Here is an 11,734-nt window from a genome sequence, read left to right on the forward strand (position 1 = left end):
AGATGGAAAGGAGTGGGGGAAATGGATAAAAAAAGGGAAGAGATACTGAAAAAAAAAGAAAAGAAACAGCCCAAGCGTCATCAGAATTTCTCTTTCTTAGCCATTTAGGGAGCAGAGCAATCAGCGGAACTCTGCTATGCTGACAGCTCTGCCCCCCTAATTGCTCCCGCAGCCCTAGAGAAGCTGTGACATGTGTTCTGTATCCAAGAACACATACTACAGTTCCGCTAGGACTGCGGGAGCAATCAGGAGAGCGGAGACGTCAGCATAGCACAGCTCCCTGATTGGCTGAGGAAAGGGAAATCCTGATGATGCTTCAGCTGTAATCAGAGTTTCCCTTTTCTCAGCCAATCACAAAGCACTAGAGGTAGATGGGGAGCCTTGTCCTCATTTAATTCTTAGTGCCCAGGGATCCCACACTGTCAGGAGGAGTGCCACAGCTGTGCTTATATTATGAATGCAGCTGTGGGAATCATCCTGTCATTGTGAGATAACCTGTAAAAAAAAAAAAAAAAAAAAAGTTTAGTTACACAAACACACACACGTTTAATAAAATACTTTAATAATAAAGCCCCGTCCTATTTTTTACACATATTTTAACCCTCCTTTCAGGAAATGAGTAAGGGGTTTTATGTACCCCTGTACTCATTCCCCAGGGTGGATGGTGGAGATCTGGGACTCTCCTTTGTTAAATGGGGCTTCCTGATTCCTCCAAAGTCCTGACTCCTCCAAAGTCCTGCTAAAAACATTTATAAAAGCCCCCATTGTTTTTGAATGAAATGAAAGGTTTCATAAAAAGCTAAAAAAAAAGCTTGTAAAAACTCTGGATAAGGATTTTCAATTATATTCGATCGGTTCTGCATGTGTCTATCAGGAGGGACCCTTGGACAGCCCTGCTTCATAAGCAGGACCCTACTTTTTCTAAGAGTAAGCGCAAACTGATCTCCTTTATTTTTCTAGCCACACGTCAGGTGATAGCGGCAGCTTGGCGGAAACCCTCTCTCAGCTTTCAGGTTGTAATGTCTAGATTGTCAGATACAATAGTACTAGAAAAAATGTCTGTTGTAGCTAATGACTCTATGGAAAAATTCTACAAGGTATGGACACCTTGGCTAGACCATCATGCCACTCCTGACTTAGACCGTAGGCTCCTTGAATTACGATAACTGATTATTTTTTCTAATTATATTGTAGGCTTTGAGTACATTTCTTGTATTTCTTGTATTTGTTTCGGTTAATGTTATGCGTTTTTGTTTTTTGTTTTTTTGTTTTTTTTTTGATTTTGGTTTTTGTTTTTGTCGCAATTGGTATCCATGTTTGTATAGATGTCTATGTTTTTTTCTCTTAACTCCCTGTCTCCCTTTCTTTTGTACCGTTCATACATAATGTTAACTTGGTCTTTTTGTTATTTGTTTTTGTCTGTTTTGTAAAACTTTAATAAAAATCTTTTAAAGTAAAAAAAAAAAAAGCGTGTAAAAGCCTCTATTAAATTCAATAGGAGCGTTTTCAAGCATTTTCCCGTGTTTACCCTGCTTTTCAATTTTTTAAACGTTGCAAGCAACGTTTAAGATAAAGCTCGTGAACGTGCCTTAAGGAAACGTCCTGGTGTAGATTAACATATTGGAATGCATGTGAATTTTAAAAATCGGCTTTTAAAGCCTCAGGTCAAATGCTGGGGTAAATGTCGGTGTAGACTATGGCTAAGTTTACAACCTAAATCTGATTTTCAAAGATCTGGAGGGCAAGGGCAACACCAAAATATATGTAAAAGTGCACTTTTTTGAGATTCACATCTGGAGCATAAAGGAGAGAGGTTGGGGTATATTTTAAGGAGTTCTGGGGACTTCAGGTTATAAATTCAAAGTCTGCTTTTTAATCCTTGTTATATATCAAAGATCTATGTGCAGAAAACCTAATGCATCCTATTTGTTGTTGTGCAAATGAGTTTTCAAGCTGTTTTTGCTATTCAGACACACCAGAATGGAATGGGAAAATGAGGGAACATGTCTGATTGGGGTAGCGTTCCAAAAGTGTTTATCAAAGGTACATACAGACTTGCCAGATTCAGCCTCATTAAGACTAGAGAGAAAAGAAAGTGAACCCATACTTAGAGTCATTGGGCAGCAAAAGAAAGAATAAAAGGTGTTGTTTTATTTATTTTTTTGTGATAGCCAAAGTGGGTCCAGTAAATGGATGAGCTAATAAAAACCCTTTGAGATAATTTTGTAGGTATACAGGGAAGTCCTGCAGGGGGGAGAGAGCATGAGTCTTGTTGAAGTTGGATCCACTTTTGCTGTAATGAGTACACCAATCTACAGGTATATAGTTAGAACGATTGCTGCATGGGGAGTTTATTTCTCACAATAGGATAGTAGGCAACACCACACATTTTTTTTGTACATCCAGAAGCATTGATTTGCATACAGATGAAGCCTAATATTACAGAGCTATTTATTTCACATAGCTGTGTTGAGTTTGGTAGCTATCATCAATACAGTGTATCAGTAAGGGCGTGCAGACTATCAGAAAAATAAAAACAAGCCAGATTATAAAAAGGGGGGAATGAGAAGTCCACTACTAAACAAGCACAGTGCGAAAGACAGTCCTATATCAAAAGATATCTGCATGTCTCGCGGGAATCATTCCGTATGTTAGGATAGCAGAAAGAAGCATGTAAATAATTATTTGATGAAGAATTATTTAATGCTACACATTTATTTTCCTATTAGTGGACTTGAGCTGTATTATCACAACACATTACTCTCCTAAGCATAGCCACATGGCATCTGTTAGCACATTATAAATAAACAACTATTGTTTTATATATATTTGAATTGCAGGAAGTGCTATTTCCATAGAGTCTAGAGTTCTGAAGAAGTCAAAGCACTGTGACGCCAGCAGCAAATATAACATTCCACAAGATATTTTTTTTTATAAAGATAGCATCATTGGGCGGGCTAAACACATACAAAGCGGCGGCATGACAGAACACTGAGTTGTGCCAAAATGACTGCCGCTAAAGTGTCAGTTTTGAGTTATTAAAATGTAACTCCAGTTTTTAGGCAGAATGGGCCTGATTTATTAAAACTCTCAAAGACTGGAGAAGACAGACTATCATGGGTGAACTTAGGTGTTCCAGCAAACCTGTAAAAGATTTCTTAAAAATCATTTGCTATTATTTGGCAAAAATCCATGACAGGTTTGCTGGGATCACCCAGGTTCACCTATGATAGTCTATCTTCTCCGATCTCAGAGAACATTAGGTAATCAGATTCATGTGTATTTTGGAGATAAAAAGGCCCTGTTTGGTTTTGTTTTACTGCTAAAATCCAATACTCTGATAATGTTGACAAACATTATTCTACAGAATTATATATACCATTTTATGTGGCCCATGAATTAAAATAGTGAATTTGTCTATTGCTATAAATAAATGATCTAATCTCAGTTAACTGTGCAAAGAAAAAACTCAATCAAGGACAGAAGACCACTGTAGCAGAAGGCATTGTACCTGATGATTTTATTTGGCAATACAATTAGGAAAGTACCTAATTTTAAGTACTGAAGCGTACAACACATCAAGATGGCTCTGCTTTGCTAGACTGGGTTTCCTAAAAAAGTTTCCTGATATTATCATGGTTCTTTTTTCACTTGCTCATGAATGCAACAGGGCAAGGCTGATAAGCCATACACAATGGGTAGACATTTGATCTAACTACTTCTATGAATCGCCCAAGGACATGATTTGGATTTGCTTGCCTCATGACTTTTTTGCTGTACAACATTTACAGACATTGTAGCATGCATTAGGTCCACTCCCATCATTCTAATCATGTGGTGGGCAGGTACAGGCACAAGGGCTTATACTCTAGCCAGCCATTCTCAACCACATGGAACCAAAGAATTATGATTGATAAACCTTCAATTTAATGATGCCTGCATAGTTCTGGGACAGAGGCTACGTACACACGTGCAGTAATTATCGTTGGAAAATGATCGATTAACGACCGATTATCCGATAACCATTAACAAAAAAGTGAACAACGACTGGCCAACGAGGCCGATGAATGAGCAATGCCGTCCTTGCGGATCGAATTGGGCAATGATAATTCGCTATCTATTGTATGTACGGTTGTTCAGTGATCGTGGATGTTTCTGCGGTACACTTTCTCCAGTACACCTCACTTCCTGCATCATTCAAACGATCATATCTAGTGTGTACATTATTGGTGAATTATATTTGAAAATAATCAAAAAAATCATGAATAATCGTTGATTGGTTGATAATTGATAATTTTCCAACGATAATTATTGCACGTGTGTACGTAGCCAAACACCACTCGGTAGAGCCAGCTTCATGACTGTAATTATGTTTTTAGTTGTCTATAAAGGTGGTACTCCATCCAACAGCATAAGGGGAGCATTCCTTTTACTGGCTACCATTTCAAGTGGCTTTTTTGAGCAAGACTGTTCTGTGTTCACACAAAACAGGTTCATTATAGTAATCCCCCGAAATTTACAGTTTAAAATGAACAGAATTTAATTACACATAATTTGTATATTAAATGACTCCCATGTTCTTCACATTCTACACATAAATAAAATAATCAGGCAGCTAAGTATAACTTTAGTTTGCCACAGACATTGTGGGGTTGGGGGTGTTGATACAAAAGGTCAGCAGCCCATTTGTTGGCTTTTTATTTTTTCTATACAATTCTCCTATTACATTTATCCAGGATTGGTAAAAGCACCAATACTACCAACAGTGATTGCCAACACAAACATTTAGGAATAACAGTTTGCTTTTATTAATTTTGAATATGACTCTTGTAGATTGCCAAAGACCAGTCTTACCTTCCCTTTTGCACGGCTGTATAGGTTCCTCTCCTGTACTGAAATTGTTTTCTATAATTACAGCTTGAGCTTCCCACTCTGTGCATTACAAGCTGGTGCAAGTCTGCTAGAGACCACCTTATACCCTGGCTGAAGGACATCTAGCATCATTTCTATAGAGCTTGTATATTCTCCCTGTTTTCTCAGTTTTATTGTTAGGTTACCTGTCTTCAACTAAAACTGGTCTTTCTGAAAGTGCATGTGTAACGACGGTGGAAATTGTAAGCTCTTTTGTTGGGAAAGGTGCTGGAGTTCGTAAAGTTGTAGTAAAAGTTATAACACTTAAAATAAGTAAAATAGATAAAAAGTGCAAAACATTTGATTATTTATCACCAAACCTGTCCTATTTCACATCCTAAAGTATAAAAACTCCTCGTCAAAAAATATTTGGAAGCAGATTGGCCAGGACTGTTGATTTGTACATGGAAAAATGTCTACACTTTACACTTGTGTCCCACAATCAGAGCATTTCCTATGGGCTTTTATACAGAGATAATGGAAATGTCAACAACTGTGATATGCTATTTGTGAAAAAGCTCTGACATGGTCTGCCTACAAAAGAAATTTAGGAGAGTCTCATTATTATAAAGAAAAGCATGCTCATACAATAAAAACATTTATGTCTCTGCATGCATCATTGAGAAGCAGGTTCTTTAGCAGTTGGATCATGCATGTGTGATTTGAGTGCTGTCTTATATTTATTCTTTCTTTAAAAGTAACACAAATTGTATATGTATCACACCTTTTATTACCCCATGGTTTCTACAAGTTTCTGGTGATTAGGATTCAGCCAAAGAAGGAATTTTTTTCCTTGTTTTACAGAATTGTATACCGTGACACCTCTCAACCTAGTTATTGGAAGCCACAACCTTTCTAGTTTACCTCTCATTTCACTGCATTTGTTTTATGACCACAAAATCAATTAATGACAACCAATTTACAAATTTACAAAGTATATTATCTGGGACAGCTAGCTCATTCCGTCTGTAATTATTTACAATTTTTGGACCATTCCAAATTTGGACCAACCAACTGAATCGATATTTTTAACATTTTAATTCTTCAGGAACGATTACAGTCATAGTTACTATAGAATTGGCAGTCCAAGTGCTGCCATATTTAATCTGAAATTTCCCACGTTGAATTATAACATTTCCAAGCTACATGTTGCTTTATAGCCATAACTTTATTTGGCCCTGCTAAAAATTCTGAAATTGTAAGTGGATCGGATGTAGGCTTCTAATAATCAAGGGACCTTTTTGGTTTTTATTTGATAATATGACCAGTATGACATATATATTTCTTAAGCTGATGCTCATCTTTGGAAATTCAGTGTCACTTCATGTAAAAAGTGAATGTACACCCTTTTTTTCTTTTTAGTTTTGGGTACTGAAAGGAAAAGTTGTAACCCCTTTGTGTCCATTGGGAAGATTTCCATTTACTTCTTGTCATGGAGATGGAACAGGAATTTAAGAAAAATCTCTGCAGGGAGAGTGGAGTTCCCTTTTAAACAGTTGACCCCTGAAACCAATGTCAAATTGAAAGATTTCTAATTTGGTTTAGCTATCAGTTTTTCTTCTAGTGACTATAGCCAACAGGGCAAAAAGAGGGATCAATATCCCTTGTGAGACACGAACAGCTATAAAAATTAGACAGAGGTTCGAGCACTTCCCCAAGCTCTCCAAAGCATTTTGTCTATACATAAACTTTGCAGTATATTTTTAAAGGTTTAATGAAAACTTGATGTCCATACTCAGTAAATCTAACTGCAAACACCTGCAAGTCATTAAAAACTGTGCACAATATTGGAGAATGCTGAATTATGTCATTAAATAGGTATTACAGCATTTACACAACACACTCCCTTCCCTAGAGCCCTCAGGCTTCCAATGTACCAGCCCAATAATTCAGTAATAGTATCCATAAACAGCTTTTTGCAGGAAAAATCTAAGTGGGAGCAAATTATAAGGTTGATCTAGGAATCAGATATACTTGTGTTTTTTACCAACGTTAAAATTAGCATGACAAATTCCTGTTCAATAAGTGCACAATAAATATCTGTTGATTCCAGTTCTGTTCTGTGGGCTATGTATTTTAACAAAAACTAAACTAACTGCTTGGTACATCCCTTGCACCCCATTTCCCCTACAGCTCTCTTACCAATTTAAGCCAATAATGTCTAGAAGTTAACAGAAGGAAAGAATATATGAAAAAGTTTGCATGACTTGTAAGTTTTAACTTGGTGTTGCCCTCTATAACTTCCCTAGACACTGGCCTACGAGGGTCATTCTTTCCTTGCTCACTGCCTTTTTTTAGGAAGTTTACCCATAGCTAGAAGTTAAACTAGAGGTAACCTGTTGAGAAATGTATTTAGGTTTATTAAGTAAAAAGAAGTAAATAAGACACATCAAAGCAAGGCACACCAAAAATAGGAAAAGCATGTAATAGGTAGTTGCACCTTCAGTCAAAGGTACATTGACTTACGTTGACAGATTCTTTAAAAGTGTGAGTATCCTAGTTTAAACATGAAAAATTTGAGACAATAAAAACACACCTGACTACCACAGGTACTCCTAATTATCTCAGGTGAAAATCTACCCATAGTGGTTTACTAAACAACTGACCATGGGTGACTACTTTTATTTCCTAAGGGGAAGAACACAACAGGGGTGACTCTTACTTACCAAACGCACACACACACCTTTCTCCATAAAACTGAACATGGATGTGTATACAGTGCACATTCATTCTAGTGTCAAATTGAGTTGACTATCATAAACGATTGTTTTCAGTGACAAAACTTTTACACTGTGTACTTTAAATCACGTTGATCATTCTGTATCTGTATGGTTTCCTATGTATCCATTTGGGAGAACGTATGCATTTACATTCCCTGGTTGTTCAGACAGTGCCTATGTGTACATGCTGTACTGTATTCACTTAAATTTGTCACTTAATTTGTCACTTAAAGTGAATATTCAGCAAAAGAAAGTTAGTAAATGTATAACAGAAACTAAACAAATATGGATACAGTTACCACTGTACAATTGTAAAAAAAGCTAAATGTAACTAAGTTTGTTGAGAAATACATCCAGGAAACTTTCTGTATATCTTTAACTTTTACTTAGATGCTAGCTACATTTTAAGAACAGCCTATGGAACACAAAATACAAATAACATGTATTGAATTTAAATTGTTTGACTCTGATGTGATGCAACTGTCAGCTCAGTGTTTTCTTACATTTATGGTAGCATACTTGGAGAAAAGTACATCACTTTTAAAATAAAAGGATCCAGGTGGTTCCATGAGCAAATAATAAAAGACCAAGGCCAATGGAATTCCAGGGTTGTTAATTTTGTTGTTCGAGGATTGATGCTAGTGTTTTCTCAAATAAAAAAAATATACCCCAGCTGTTTTCTTGCTTTTACAAATTTTGTTTATATTAAATACCCCTTGGAAACTGAATAATTTAGGTATATGTGAATTCACTAAAACGTTATACCAGTATTCTGAATTTACTTTAAAACAATAGCCAGGGTATTTAAAGGTTACAGTAGAATCATACAGGGTATATAAAGAAGTATGGGCATAGTATATTTGGATAGATTACATAAAAAGTTTGGTATAGTAGAATTAGACAGGTTATATAAAGAAGTATGGTTAAAGTAGTATTGGGCATTTTATATAAAACAGTATGGTTCTAGTAGAATTGGAAAGGTAATATAAAGCAGTATGGTTCTAGCAGTATTGGAATATATAAAGCAGTATGGTTCTAGTACAATTGAACAGGTTATATAAAACAGTATGGTTCTAGTAGAATTGGACAGGTTAGATAAAGCAATATGGTTCTAGTAGAGTTGGAAAGGTTATTTAAAGCAGTATGGTTCTAGTAGTATTGGGATATATAAAGCAGTATGGTTCTAGTAGATTTGGATAGTTAGATAAAGCAACATGGTTCTAGTAGAGTTGGAAAGGTTATATAAAGCAGTATTGGTTCTAGTAGAGTTGGAAAGGTTATATAAAACAATATGGTTCCAGTAGAAATGGAAAGGTTATATAAAGCAGTATGGTTCTATTAGTATTGGGCAGGTTATTTAAAGCAGTATGGTTCTATTAGTATTGGGCAGGTTTTATAAAGCAGTATGGTTCTATGGTTCTAGTAGTGTTGGGATATATAAAGCAGTATGGTTCTATAATTGTACAGGTTACATAAATCAGTATAGGTATAGTAGAGTTGGACATGGTATATGAAGTAGTGAGGTTAAAGTAGACATGGACAGGTTATATACCCAGTATGGTTCTGGTGGGATCAGGCAGATTAAAAGAAGTGGGATGGTTATAGTAGAATTGAATAAAGCTTAAATAATTTACAACAGGACTGAAAGTTATATTAAATACATATTTGAATCAAAATTATTTTGTTTTGTAAATACTGTTTTTAAATGCTGTTGATCTGTGATTACAGACTAAACAGACACTGATACAGGGACTGTCACTGTTACACAAACCATTATATGAGCAGAACAATAAGAAAACACATAGCGAGTTATTCACATAATGTGCTCACGTTTCATTGTTACATCCCTTTGTAATATCACATTTTGGCACAATAAAGTCATATATTATAAAATGTATTACTGCTGACAGTTAAGGTGAGAGAATAGATGGCTTGTAAAGGGAAACCATTGACTTAAACCAAGCCAAATAAGGGCCAAGAGCTTTCCACTAAGAAGGAAGGGTACATCAGTTTTTAACTCTGTATAAAAAGATGTCCCAAATTCTATTAAGCATATTAACCTAATTCTATATTCAAACCAGTGTAACACTTTAAAGCTTTGCATATCTCAAGAAAAAATCCCAGTATCATAAGAGCATGAATGATATATGTAGCCATGCAGCCAGAAGATAGATCCAGGCAGTGTGTTATCATGTCTGTCTAATCACTCCCCATATTAAAACCAGGAGGAGACTGAATACAGAATACAGCTGTCTTCACTACAGATCAGAGATTGTAGAGGGTTTTACAGAATGCACAGAAAGAATGTATCTTATGTCAACTTTACCTGCACAGAGCTTCAGGTGAGAAAGAAAATAGCTGGGAATGAGAGGCAGATCATTTAAACTCCTTATTCATCCATTTAGGACTTTTCCTCCTTGGCTCTTCTCTGGGACTCTCCTTACATCAGTCTTCTTTTTCTGCTGGAAGTTTCTTTCAGTGCCTGCTTATGGTTTTGATTATAACTATGCACACCAGCGTCATAGCTTTTTAATGTCTTTAGTTTCCTCTCTCTAAATACAGTCTTTTTTCTGGCTACCAATCCCAGCACTTCCTGTTGGTCTTTTTTTTGTTAAATACAGGATGCAACACATGACACAGTTCCCTTTTCAGAATCCAGCCACTGATGTGAAAGCTCAAAGTAAATAGATTAATGAAAAGTGACAGAGGTCCTGAAGCTGCCATTTATCCCCATAAAGATCAGTTTCAGTAGAGATCTGCATTACAAGTGGCATACATTTGGCTGTGGTTAGTGTCCTTTGAGATTTAACATATTTTAGCAGTTCCCCACTGGCTTTATATAAGACAGATGAGATGCATCATTCTTCATTTCTACTGTCACTATATGGGCTGATATAGAAGAAAAGTACATATAAAGATAAAACACAGAGGCAATTTTAACTATGCAGTTGAGAAATCAGACTTTCCTACAGCTATAACTATTTTGTGAGACGGCAGCAAATTATAAAACAATAGCAAAATTAATCTTGCGGGATTTAGAACACGGTAAAATGCTTACAGTGAGAAAATTTTATATAACAATTCCCTAAATTTGCAATTAACTTTTTGGCACATTCTGGTCCAAAGAAATGATTAATCACTGATACTTTCTGCAATGCAACTAAATCACTCCATTGTGAGATTAGGCGCTGCGTGTCCCAGCAATTAAAAATCCTTACATACAGAAGAAACAAGCAGAAAATAAAGTAAACAAGTAAAATAATGAATTGAAAATTATGAATGAAAAAAGAAAAAGAAGTAACATTGAATATGGATATTAGTCAGTGGCAAAGTCCTAAAGCAGTCACATGTACAAGTTTAAAGCAAAATAAAGAGGCACTGTCACATTGCTCATTACTGAAAAAAAGTTTCTATGTAATGCCTTCCAACCACATTCTTGTTATTAGTGCCTTCTATTGCAGCCAACACCAAAACTCCAGTGCATGATGGTGGTGAATGATAGGGGGATTGGTGACCCCACCTTGGTAAGTTGACAGTCCTTGGGCTTAGAAATTAGCTGCTAGACTGTAGCACTGCCACATGGGAGGGAGGTTATTTGCTCCTCCATTTCTGGAAGCCCTAGGCATTTTTGTTGGTTGAGGGAACAGAAGAAGTTCATCAATGGGTATTATTGTCAGGCTTGGGGAGACATGGCCACTAGGGCGTACTACGGCTTGCACGGGAGTGGTGTGAGCCCTGAGAAAGGTCAATGCGCAGAGTCTAAGCAGTAACCAGGTTTTCTCCAGAGCCTCTAGTGGTGACGATGTTGCATTGCTGGTTACTGCCAGGTTGCAGTCCTTGGGCACACAAGGCAGGAGAATAGTCGAGGAAGGCCAGGGTCGAGACAGGCAGCAAGCAAGAGAGGTCAGGTCACACGCCAGGGGTGAAATACGAGGGATCCAGGTGACAGACAGAGGGGCCACTGTGGGCATCGGGAACACAGGAGACACTTGAAGCAACAGGAGACACAGGTGACACAGGAATATCCACAGACCGAGAGGTACACTGGAACAGTACAAGGGAAAGGGCTGAAAACAACTGACTGGGCAACAAGGGGTTAACAC

General features: G+C 36.8%; 1 protein-coding gene across 1 annotated transcript in view; it reads right to left on the bottom strand.

Moving 5' to 3' along the window:
* ACVRL1 (activin A receptor like type 1) overlaps positions 1–10,219 on the bottom strand; it is a 48,483-nt gene extending 38,264 nt beyond the window's left edge. The window contains exon 1 of the mRNA XM_072409712.1: positions 9,958–10,219. The gene's annotated coding sequence lies outside the window, so the exon portion shown is untranslated. The remainder of the gene's footprint in view (positions 1–9,957) is intronic.
* Positions 10,220–11,734: the final 1,515 nt, after the last annotated feature.

Source organism: Pyxicephalus adspersus, chromosome 1, assembly GCF_032062135.1.
Source record: "Pyxicephalus adspersus chromosome 1, UCB_Pads_2.0, whole genome shotgun sequence".
Classification (NCBI taxonomy): domain Eukaryota; kingdom Metazoa; phylum Chordata; class Amphibia; order Anura; family Pyxicephalidae; genus Pyxicephalus; species Pyxicephalus adspersus.